At 37.1% G+C, this 12,828-nt stretch overlaps 1 protein-coding gene across 2 annotated transcripts in view; it reads right to left on the bottom strand.

The window, feature by feature from the left end:
- NXPH1 (neurexophilin 1) overlaps positions 1-12,828 on the bottom strand; it is a 450,587-nt gene that overhangs the window by 292,814 nt on the left and 144,945 nt on the right. The window lies entirely within an intron of this gene.

Here is a 12,828-nt window from a genome sequence, read left to right as displayed (position 1 = left end):
ATATAGATAAACTCACAAAAATGTTGTCAACATGTTCTAGGCTTCAAAACTCATGGATATGGATGACTCTTCATGGCTCTACACCTAAATGGTGCCCGATGTACGTAACAGTAGGATTCAGCCAAAGGGCCCTTCCCAATGCGTAATTTCAGGGGAGAGAAGTATGGGGCATGTTAAATTTTAGAGTCCGGTCCTTTTCTAAAGGAAGTCAATCCATCAACAAAGATGTTTGGCAGTGGCTTGCTCTCTTCTCTTTATTGAGAACACATGCACACTCAGGTGAAATGAGCATGCTTTAAGACAAAATCTATATTTTCAATTTAAATAAAGGTATTACATGAGTTTAAAAACAAGTTCTACATTTTCCCATCAATTGTTTATATAGGCTGTGTCCCATTTAAGGTGAACCTTTCACTTGTAATAAACATGGAATTCCTTTCCGTTGTGTAATGCCGCTGTTCTCCTGAATACAGCGTTGTTTTCCTTCTATTTCTGCTCCTCTCAAGTCCTCAGATATGGTCACTTCTTCCCTGTCTTGTCTTTTTAGCCAAGTAGGTGTAGTCCTCAAGTCTACTCTGTAGGCATCTTCCTGAGGACCACGCCTAGTTGGCTAAAAAGATTGACGTTTTGTACAAGGAAAAAGAGTTCATATCTCAGGAATAGAGAGGCATAGAACCAAAAGAAGAACAACACCGGATTCAGAAAAACAGCGGCATCTACATCAGATTAAAAAAAAAGATACATATTTATGGTAAGTGATATCTGACCTCGTTTTATTTTATTTTTTAACCGTTTCTGCATATTTTATCTATTATATTGTAGCTATTGTGTTCCCATTTCAGCATAGACCTGAAGCACAATACTCTACAATCCATTTTTTTATTCTTAGATTCTGAATAACAAACCAATAATGATTCAATGATTGTTTCCGGCCTCGCTGCTGTTACATTCAGTATGAAAGAATAGCTTGTTAAACACATCCCAAAAGTCATCAGCTTCCGAACTGTTTTCATTAGGGAAATTTCTATAAAAGTTATTCATTAAATTGCCGTTGCTTAAACTGTTAAGTGTCTGCAAAGTGAAACGCGGCCGAGATCAATTCCTTGTAAGAAAAGAGCAAGTCAGATCAAGTTGACTAGACCGGGCTCACCTGGGACTCAGGAAGACTGAGGTTAGACATTATAGACTTAGATCCTCCGGAGGACTCGGGGAGGCAGCTAAATGCATGTATTTGATTTGTCTTTCGACTCGAAATAAAAGTCAGATTACATGACTGGGAATAGACTTTACTGACAAAACAAAGACATTTGGATCAATGGGAAAGGCACAATTACTCAAATACATGGAAATATACAAAGAAAAGGTGCATAGAGATATAGGTTGTAATTGAAAACATGCTGCCATTCCGTGTAGTCATTTATTACAACAAGACATAAAAAGAAAAAGATAAAAATATAAAACATGTTGGCTTCAAATGCATCAAGGCCCGTGGGTGAAATGGGGTCACCAAAGGAACCTTGAAAAGGGTAGGACTGTTTTCAAGGGGCTCACAAAGGTCAAAGCTTCTATATTACCTACCCAGTTTGGATAGATAGATAGATAGATAGATAGATAGATAGATGAGAATCTTTAGCAATTCTAATTCGTCAAGTTCGACAAATTGTTCGCAAAAATTCGATTTTTGGAAAATTTATTTGATTGCCCTGAAAAGATTTGTGAAAAGATTTCCTAGGACCATGTAAAATCCCTTTCCTTTCTTTTCTCTTTAAATGAAACACAGGCTTTGTAATGTCAAAGTGCCCACATCATAAAGACTAACAGCCTATTTAATAACACAGTGCACTGACAAACTTCACACTTTATAAAAGTAAAAAAAAAAAATTCCAAAAATTATCCTTCTTAGTCATTTGTGCACAGGCAGACCGTTATGTGCAGAACACTGAATCAAACTGCCGGTGTCACTGTCAGAGGTAACATTATCCAGCTAAGACTGAGGCAAATGATGTCCTATATAGTCCATGATACCATCTGCACCTCCACACACACCTGCCGAAGTAAGGGTGGTGCTTCTGCTTCTGATAGCCACTCCTACATTCTTAGCCATTGTGTGGGTTTATTCTCTTTTAAACTACTCCCTCCATTGTCATTTTGACTTTTTCTTTTACTATACATTTTATACAACACTATAATTAACTTTTTACAATTGTTTAAACCCTAATTTTTCAACCCTCATACAAAAAAAATGTAAAAATGAATACCAGGTAGGACAGTACATTTGATCAAAGTAAAAAGTAGTAGCAAGAGGCAGTCGAAGTGTGGGATGTAGGGTTGTCAAATTGGACTGGTAAAACAAGTGTGAAAAAACAGAAAGGCACAGTTAAGCCCTGTTTCACACTTCCGTTTTTTCAAATCCGTCAAAATCCGTTGGTTTCCGTAAAAAAACGGATCCGCCATTTTTTGCAGGATCCGTTTTTTTTGTCCCATAGACTTCCATTAGTGGTTACCGCGGATCCGTCAAAAAAACGGATCCGTTTGGCGGACACAAAAACGGAAGTGTGAAACAGGCCTAAATGTTTAAATTATTCTTAATATTTTTTAATTTTTTTTCAACAAAATTTATCCTCCTTTACAATAATGATGTAATAAGAAATGCTAGTTAGGTAGAAGACTGAAAATCCAGCATCTGCAACTGGGAATTGTATTTTATGTAGCATGAAGAGATGTAAAATTTGACTACTCAAACAGATGTGCAAAAAAATGGTTACTGTATGCACAGTTTGTGAAGAGGGCACTTTCTTTTGTGTTTTTAAAAAATAATTATTCCCCACTTCACAAGAAGGTTTGCACTAGAAAAGCAAAAATTCAGCACAGTCGCTTGTGACTTTTTGACAAAAACTATTGTACTGTCTTGCTGCTGATTTCTAGTACATTAAGAATAAGGAAACAAATGTGTAATTGAAATTCAAATGCCGCAGGACAGATGCCAGCTGTACCATATTACTGATCAATCACACTGCTGATACATCTGTCATCTCAACTGAACTTCTGTATTATTTGTAGACTGCTGCACTCACATTTTTCAGAGCTGCAGTTGTCCAACTCTCTTTAGTGTACCATACCCTGCCTCAGCTTTTATACTGGCTCTCATTATGCCTCCTGATTCACTGTGCTTTGCTATGTGATATGATAACTTCAAGGCATTAGGGGGAATCCCATACAGTCTCACTCCAGAGATCATGTTGGCCTTCTGTGATTGATGCAATCTTCTGCAATGTATAAAAAGGCAGTGTGGAATCGATTACTGAGGGGAGATAAGGATCCAGAGTGTCCAATTTCAAAATGACAATCCTTTTGTTGTCCCAAAGATAAATTGCTACCCGACATGTCTAGTAACAGAAAACAAGAGTGTATTCCACTATGTATGGGAGAGACTGCCGGGATAGCTGTAATCATTCGGCTGACAGCCATCTACTATGCATGGTGGACTAAGGAGTGCTCAATATTTGGTAAAGACAGGAATAATAACTACTGACACAGTTGGGAACCACCAGTCATTATTAATTTTCCTTCCACTCAACTTTTCATTAATATGCTTGGATCCAGCACTCTGTGAACAGCCAGCTTCTTTAGCAATGATCTTTTGTGGCTTCCCCTCTGTTAGGCGCCGGGATTTTCCCACTGCATGGGATGGATCCCTGGCCTTGTCTGGCCATGTGGACTGCGGCCGTGTGGACCGCTGAGACTGTTGCTTATCGCAGGCATCTTGCTCAGGTGTCTTGCTCAGTGTCTCGCCATGCATTTAGTTAAGGCTAGTCTTTGGTAACCAGTGGCATACCACAGCATGCGCTGTGGAGGCTAAGTCCAGAGATCACCTTACTGAGCATGTCTGTGATGTTGCGCCTTCCTATTGGAGGTCGGACGTCAGCTGCTCTGGTGATGTGGCAGTTCTGGATTGGTCTATGGGCAAGGTCCTGGACATGAGCCTGATGTATAAAAGGTCCTCAGTGGCGCACACTGGTGCGCTAGTATCATTTATGGTCTGTGTGTGAGTGGATACGCTACCACTCTGTATGCACTTGTGTGTTTAGTCACCTCCTGAGTTTTAGCCAGTTAGGGCTTTTTGGACCCGTTTGGCTTAGCATCTGTTTCCCACATGTGCGCGGTTAGCACAGTGGGCGTACAGGGCAAGATCCAACCAAAGAGTTGTGCTCCTGTGTGAAGTCTAAAGGGTTTGTAGTTGGCGTCAGTTTTTGTATTTTTCTCGTGACTCAGCATCTGTGACGGCCACGTGTGGGATTAGCACGGGTCAGTTACAGAGCGAGTGCAACCCTTTAGCTCTACCTCTCTGTGAAGCTAACAGAGCTGAGTATTGTGCATTTTGTTCATATTGCGCAGAGTTAGCGCAGTCCTATTTTTGTTCACTGACTTTAGTTCATCATTGTTCACATTAGCAACAGTTTTATATCTCTGCACAGTGGACCCCGGGTTGCAATCGCACTTTAATATTTATTTTATTTAGTGGGATCCGCTAACCCTAACACCCTCCTTGTGGAGAGTCTCAGTGACCGCCTTCTGGACATCTGTCAGGTCCGCAGTCTTCCCCATGATTGTGGAGCTACTGAAACAGACTAAGGGACTTTCATAAACACTTAGGAGCCTTTACAGGTGATTTTTGTTAATTATTTTAATTTACTGAGATAATGACTTTTGGGTTTTCATTGGCTGTAAGCCATAATTATCGACATTAACACAAATAAACACATGGAATAGATCACTCTGTGTGTAATGACTCTATAGAATACAGGAGAGTCAATTTTTGTATTGAAGAACTGAAATAAATTCACTTTTTGATATTCTAAATTTGTGAGAAGCACCTGTATGTAAAATGCAAAAAAAAAACCAAAACAAAATACATTCAAATTATTATTTTCAAAATGTGTTCTTTATTGTGGCGATGCTATACAATGTGAAGAGACTGGAATGAACATTCTGGATATATGTTTTCAAGAATGATCTCTATAAAGATAAGGGCCATTGTGGCTTCTTATTTCACCCTGAGCTGCACTCAGATAGAAAGCTCCCAAAATGAATATATCACTGGTTATCTTCATACTATTCACAGGGGGGCTATGAAAGTGCGAATTGGGCAATCTGATAGTACTTTCATGGATGGGCCGAAAATGAAAAGTGACATATTTATTAGCCGGGCCTTGCCAACATGCTCAGAATCCACAAAAGTCTTCATCGAAAAGTGTAGAGAGATAGACTAAAATAACAACTATGGAGTCAGGCTCTTCAACAGAAATTAGAAGTGATTGTATGAGCAGAATCCTTTGTGCTGCCATAATCAATGTGGATCGCTCTACAAATGAACCCTTCCGAACAAGTTTTTCCTTTTCCTATGTTTTTTGTTTTTTTTGTTATTTTTTTAAGTTGGACATAATGGTAATTTCATAAAAATTGCACTTTGTTTCCAATGCTGCTATATACAGTATAGATAGCTAGCTAGCTAGATAGATAGATAGATAATAGATAGACAGACAGACAGATAGATAGATAGATAGATGATAGATAGACAGATAGATAGGTAGATAGATGATAGATAGATAGATAGATAGATAGATAGATAGAGAGATAGATGATAGATAGATAGATAATAGATAGACAGACAGACAGATAGATAGATAGATGATAGATAGACAGATAGATAGGTAGATAGATAGATGATAGATAGATAGAGAGATAGATAGATAATAGATAGATAGATAGATAGATAATAGATAAATAGATAATAGATAGATGGATGATAGATAGAGATAGATAGATAGTAGATAGATAGCTGATAGATATATAGATAATAGATATATAGATAATAGATAGATAGATGATAGATAGATAGATAATAGATAGATAGATAGATAGATAGATAGATAGATATACTGCTAAAATAAATAAGGGGAACACAAACAGACTGTTTCAAATGGCATAGTGTTCCCTTTATTTGTATTTATATACTGTATATATATATATATATATATATATATATAAATCTACTATTATGTTGAAAATAAATTGCAGCAATATTTAAACAATATATGAACAAAACCAGAGAAACCAACAACAAAAAGCAAAAACAAAATTGAGCATATAAGCTACAGCAAGTAAATCAGTAAATATTAATAGTACATGCCAGTAACATAAAACACTTAGTTAAGGCTATTTTGATTTTTTTTTTTTAAAAAAAAGCATAAAAGCCATCCCACCGCGACAAGGTGTTCCCGTTGGAATATACAAATATAAAAAAAAAAATAAAAATAAAGAAAAATAGGAATAAAATAAAGAAAAATAAGAACACAAATAAATAAATATAAAAGTAGAAAATGAAGATATTTCTATATATTTTTTAATCAACGGAAATAAAAATAAGAAAATAAATATAAAGGTAGAAAATTAAGATGCTTCTATCTTTTTTTTTTAATTCAAAAGAAATAAAAATAAGAAAACATTGAGATATAAAAGTTTAAAATGAAGATTTTTTTTGGTTCAAGAGATAAAAATGGAATTTCTAGAAATAAGAAATAAAGGTGTAACGCGCTCATCCCACGTTTATTTTTTATATATATATATATTATGCTTTGTGTTTGCAGATTTGCTTTCACTCCATCTTTAGTAAGCAATCGTATTATGCCATACTAATCCCCGGAGATTTCTCATCTGTAGTCTGCAGCAAGGAGAGACACAAGCCTTGGACAGTAATATGTAAAGATGGCATTTCTGACAGCTGTGCTCCTGAATTCCCACAGTGCGAGTCCTTTGTACTGTCGCATAAAAATGACTGAAGTGTTCATGTAAGATAAACTGACAGTGAAGCTCATTTGCAAACGCCTGTGGATAACCAGCTCTTAATGATAAAACCGACGACTCAAAGAAACCTTCTCCGGAACACACAGAGGATGAAACAAAAGATTTTTTTTGATTTTTTTTTTTCCCTCTATTTCCCAGCCATTACAGTTTGTATCTGAGCTACTATTTATTGAGCTCCGCAGTCGTCGCGGAAAAAAAAAAAAAAGACTGAAGTCAATCCATGTTCAATGGCGTATAGACGCTGCTTAAATGCTCTACTGTAGCATTTATACACACTGGAAAATAAAATAATAAAAAAATAAATAAATCCCCCTTCCATGAAATATAGAGTTCCAGACAAGTGATTCACTTAATTCTTTTCAGAAAATGTTTCCGTAAAAAGTCAAAATATTCCATTTAGAAATCAGATAATAATGTCACATTCCCGGTGTCTCCGCAAAGTATAATGAGGTTGAATGTGTATTGTAGGAATTGAAGATATTAATCAAATAAAGAGAAATGTTATTATTTCCGTTTTTTTTTTTTTCTTCCTGTAGCAAAAGATTTTCCTACTTTAAGGGGGGGAAATGCATCAATGTAAGATCTATTTCCATTAAGCATTTTTGAATAAATGGTGCGGTATGACAATAGAATTTAAATATTTACCTATGCGTTATTTTTTATTCTTTTTATGTTTTTTTTGTATACTGGTATGTAGTATAGGATATTTTGTTGTTATGCGAGAATTAGATTTTTTTCTTTTTTTTTTTCTAATTAGCCATTTCATTTGATGTCTTATTACCAGGTTTGATTGATAGGGTTAATGTTTTTAATTAAATGTAGCAATCAGATGGATATTTAATGGGTCAAGGAATATATATCTGTCAATATATATTACATATAGTAAGGATTCTGCTAATTTAATGGGATTTTTTATAGTTGAATTTTTATTACATTTTCAAATGGTATTTTAAGTGTTTGAAATATATACCATACTTTTTTTAATATATATAATAATAATTTTTAATATATAATATATATATAATAATGTTTTAATACATATAATAAATATATAATAAGGACATTAAGGTTGTGGGTGTTCAAAATATTTATGTATATTTTTTCATATATATATAATTATTATTATTATTTATTTATATAGCGCCATCAATTCCATGGTGCTGTACATGAGAAGGGGGGTTACATACAAAGTTATAGATATCGTTAACAGTAAACAAATTTACAATGACGGACAGTTTGAAAGAAGCCATATAGGGATGCTAGTAAGAGCAGGGAACATCCTCAGGAGAGTGCAGGAGGTGTCCTTTTCCCCGTTCCCTATAGCAGGGCCAACCGTTGTAATTGTGTCCCTGGTGTCCCCTTTTTGTTATATATATATACACATATATATATATATATATATATATATATATATATGTATGTATATATATAGGACATTAAGGATTTTGTAAATGTAAAGTTTTTTAGTGTTTGAAATATATACTGTATTTTATACATGTGAGAATAAATACATTTCAAAAACGTAATTGTATCTCCAGTAAGGACATTAAGGATTTTGTAAATGTAGCAGGTGTCTGAGAAGTGGAATTATGAAAACTGGGTTAGTAAAAAAAAAAAAAATTCTATCATTTTACACTGATTGTTCTGAACAACAAATTAAAAAAGAAAGAAAGTGAAGGAAATGCAGCGTCTGCGGCTTGACATGACTTAGTGTGAACTCAGTAATGAGAAAAATCTGCAACAAAAGATTTCATCATTATAAAGGGGGAGGAGAAAAAGCGAGGACACGTTCATATGTAAAATGTATTTTGTATTGTTTTTGTAAAAATAAAAAAAATCTAATTTTATAGATATTATTTATAGAATTTAATTTATTTACTAACACCCTATGTAATTACTACGTAATGTTGGGTAATATTAGATATTTCTCGTTCCTTATTTTCTGATACATCCCTCCCAAAATGTAACTTTGCCCATCTTAGCATGACAAATGTTGTGTCATTTAAAATTTCTAATATTTTAAAATATACATAAAAAAAGTTTACTTAATATGCTTAAATCGGGGTCAGAGTTAATTTTTTCTTATTTCCTTATATGTGCTTTAGAATGTCTATGTGCTTGAAGCCAGCACTAGGGGGAGCTGAAGAGCTCAGTATTTAAACAGCATATAACAAGCTCCTGAGCTCCCTCTAGTGGTGGCTGAAAGTAGACAAAATTAAATCATTTAATCCTATGTCTGTGTCACGATCCATTTTTGGATCTTTGTCAGTTTGGGCTTCTCAGATATAAACTTTTTTCCTTTCTGGCCATCGGGGGTTAATGTCAGTTTTTCCCCCGGTGTCCACTGGTGTTACTACATGTTTAGTTAGTCTGCTGGTGGTGACCACTCCCACCTTCCTATATAAGGTCACCTGGTGCATCAGCTGACTGTTGGTTATGACAGGTCCTTTTTGGATACCAACCGTGGTGAAGATTGGAGCTACCTGGTGCAGTGGTGGTTCAGCTTATCAGGAGCAGTGGTGGTTCTGCTGAAGAGAGGAGCTTTCTGGAGCAGTGGTGATTCTGCTAAAAGATGCTTTTCAGGAGCCTTACTCTGCTACACGGTGCATTGGCAGCAGAGAAAGCTAAGTGTTGTTTTGTTTTACCCTGTCTGTCATATCTCCCCTTGGTGTTTTATTAGTGCAGCGGTGGGACCAGTGTCCGCACTTACCAATTCCCTAGTGAGGGATAGGTGCAGGGTAAGTGAGGGACAAGGTATCCTGCTCGCGACGGTTTTAAAGAAGCCATATAGGGATGCTAGTAAGAGCAGGGCACATCCTCAGGAGAGTGCAGGAGGTGTCCTTTTCCCCGTTCCCTATAGCACGGCCCACCGTTGTAATTGTGTCCCCGGTGTCCCCTTGTTTGTCATGTTGTTTGGTGACCAACCGGCCGTCAGGTCGCGCCACGCAGGGCCAGTCACATATCGTGACAGTCTGTCTATGTAGTGGATTTGAGCACCTGTACACAAAAACAGACATTTGACCCCTCTAAAAATATGTTAAGGGATAAATTGGCACAAAATGTTAGATCTAAAAACAACATGAAGCTAAAACCTTCACTTAAAGGGTATCTTCTCCATCCTGGAAGATCTAATAACTTTTACGTTTCAGACTCTGAGCATTATTATTAAGTGTACGTATTTGAAAATTACTTTTTTTTATAAATCACCAAAGAGATCTATCTTGTCTACAGTCCCACAGGCATTTTTTTTATATACATATTTATTGCACATTTCACCTAGAACTTAGAAAATATTTGATAAAGTTCTACGATGTCCCAGGAAAGTGGAAAAATGAGCTCAGTCCTCCAGGAGAGCTTCATGGATGGTAGTGTAAGGAATGAAAAAAATGGAACAGCCAGAGATCTAAATCGTAAATGAGCTGAGAGTGGTTGTCACATCCTTTTATCCTCAAGGCAGTCTGATGCGAATGCCGCGGGGTGCCCTCATCTGAAGTTCCAGTTGCACTGAGACCCTGGTATCTAAGGGGGTCTAAATCGTCCTTCTGCCACATCCAATAAATGGCTGATGTAGATGTTAAATTGGCACCGCAGTGTAGTGGTCATCGTAGATCTATCAGGACTGGTGGCCACATTTTGTAGAAATTAAACAAAAACATTGTGTAAAGGTAAAAAAAATTCTACTAAAACGTAATCGTTACTAGGTATGATATATTAATAGCTTAATGAGGCATTAAGGAGTTATTCCCAAAATCATATGTTATTCCTATCCATGGGGTAGAAAACAAAATTACTGAGCACTTGAGCTCTGACCACTGAGATCCCCAGTGATCCTGAGAACAGGCCTTTGGAACTTGAAAACTTGGCTCCATCTTGAATGTAGCGAAGGTGCGGATGGAGGTTCGAACACTGGTCCATTCATTGTCTATGGGACTGTGAAAGGTGATTTTGTAAATAACCCTTTAAAAGAACTTAAAAGAACATTAATAAAACTGTTTAAAACTTCCCAAAATAATATTTCTCAAAACAAAATGTTTAGTGGCTCGACCATGTTCAATACAAACAAAGCTGCCCACACGTGACTTGCATATTCGGACACATATAGACAAACAATATCTGTCTTACCAATTTTATGGGGCAAACCCCAAGAATGTAGGAAGACATCCGAATTTAGAGAAGTGTAGCCGACGGCCATGTTTTCCAACCACTGGTCTGTATACATTTTACAGAGGACAACAGTGACCCTTATGACCACATCCTGTAGCTCTAACTCCTATAAGAGCAGCCCCAAACTGGCCCTAAATAATGCCCCCCTAATTCCCTATCAATCACAGACAGGCACCCCCTATAGACAACCTAAGTCAAGCTCCAGTAATCAGAATAATATAGCTATACAGTACACTTTTGTCCTTCCTTACCATTGTTCCTGGCTTGACATATCCCTAAGATGTGTGGTGCAAGATGATCAGCTGTCACAAAGTGACTGGCCCTGTGTGACACGACCCAACAATCGGTCGGTCACTAAACGGTTAAACAAACAAGGGAACTCCGGGGACACAATTACAATGGTGGGCCCTGCGATAGGGAACTGGGAAATGGACACCTCCTGCACTCTCCTGAGGATGTGCCCTGCTCTTACTAGCAACCCTATACAGGTTCTTTCAACCTGTCGCCGAGTAGGATACCTTAACCCTCTCTTGCCCTGCACCTATCCCTATGTAGGGAGTTGGCAAGTGAAGACACTGGTCCCACCGCTGCAATAATACAACACAAGGTAAGGATAGACAGACAGCAAAAGGAACAGGGTAACAAAAACCACACTTAGCTTTCTGTGCTGCAATGCACCGCACAGCAGAGTAAGGCACCAGATCATAGCATTCAGCTGAAGCACCACTGCACCAGCAACCTCCTGTCTTCAGCACGGTTGGTATCCAAAAGGACCTGTATAACCAACAGTCAGCTGATGCATCAGGTAACCTTCTAAAGGAAGGTGGGAGTGGTCACCACCTGCATCAGCAAACTCACCAGCAATGTAATTACACCAGCAGCAACCGGGGGGGGAAAAATTGATATTAATCCCCAATGGCTTGAAAGGAAAAAAGTTTTAATGTGAGAATCCAGTTCTGCCACAGATCCAAAAAAGTGGATCATGACATCAGCTGTATAAAAAAAAATTAATTTTCAAATTTTCTTTGTTCTTTCGGGAGTCGTTTGTAGTATATGTGTCTATATGAAGCCACCGATTGGTTGTGATATGTGTTGCATCATATTAAGGGCATTATTGTATGTTGTGGTAATGTGCTGATTTCTTTTCACGAGAAATTGGAAGAGTTGATAAAAACTGAGTAAAGGTAAAGGACAGTTGGACACATTTGCATGGATTCCTACCCTTTCTAGATTATGTCCATTTAATATATTTTGAGTTAAATAAAAGATTGCCTATGATTACAATTTTATTTTCCAAAATACTTTAAGGTGAAAATCCTTCCGTTCAAGTTTCCTGTAGTTGACCTTCTTTCTGCCTGCAGACACCGTCTAAATGTTCAGTAACTACTGGGGAGAGGGAGGAGGGGTGTGCAGCTGCACTTTCCACACTGCAGTGTGTGATTTCATGCTGTGAGAGGGAAGAGGGAGAAGCAGCAGAGAATTCATCGAACTGACCAATGAGCACAAAGCGCAGCTCTGACATCATGTAAGGAATGTCCCCACCTATTCAGTGCATGGGGAGAAAAGGAAATAGACCCAGAATATGCCGGCTTCACATATTTCTGGCTTAACTACAGATTAGATTGTATTCATGTTTACTCCTATGCATAATCTGTCCTTCCTTAACCTTTCTCTACACTTGACTTATCCCGATATGTACAAATTAGAGAGGAGCGAATCAATGTAACACAAAGCCATGTTAAATTTTTCAAAATTTTGAACAATTTCCTGTTCTTTTAGCACAAGTCACCTAAATTGGCC

This window comes from Dendrobates tinctorius, unplaced genomic scaffold, assembly GCF_039654945.1.
Source record: "Dendrobates tinctorius isolate UK_male_01 unplaced genomic scaffold, ASM3965494v1 ptg000070l, whole genome shotgun sequence".
In the NCBI taxonomy this organism is placed as follows: Eukaryota; Metazoa; Chordata; class Amphibia; order Anura; family Dendrobatidae; genus Dendrobates; species Dendrobates tinctorius.
The sequence above is the reverse complement of the archived record's forward strand: the minus strand, read 5'-3'. Positions and strand labels throughout refer to the sequence as shown.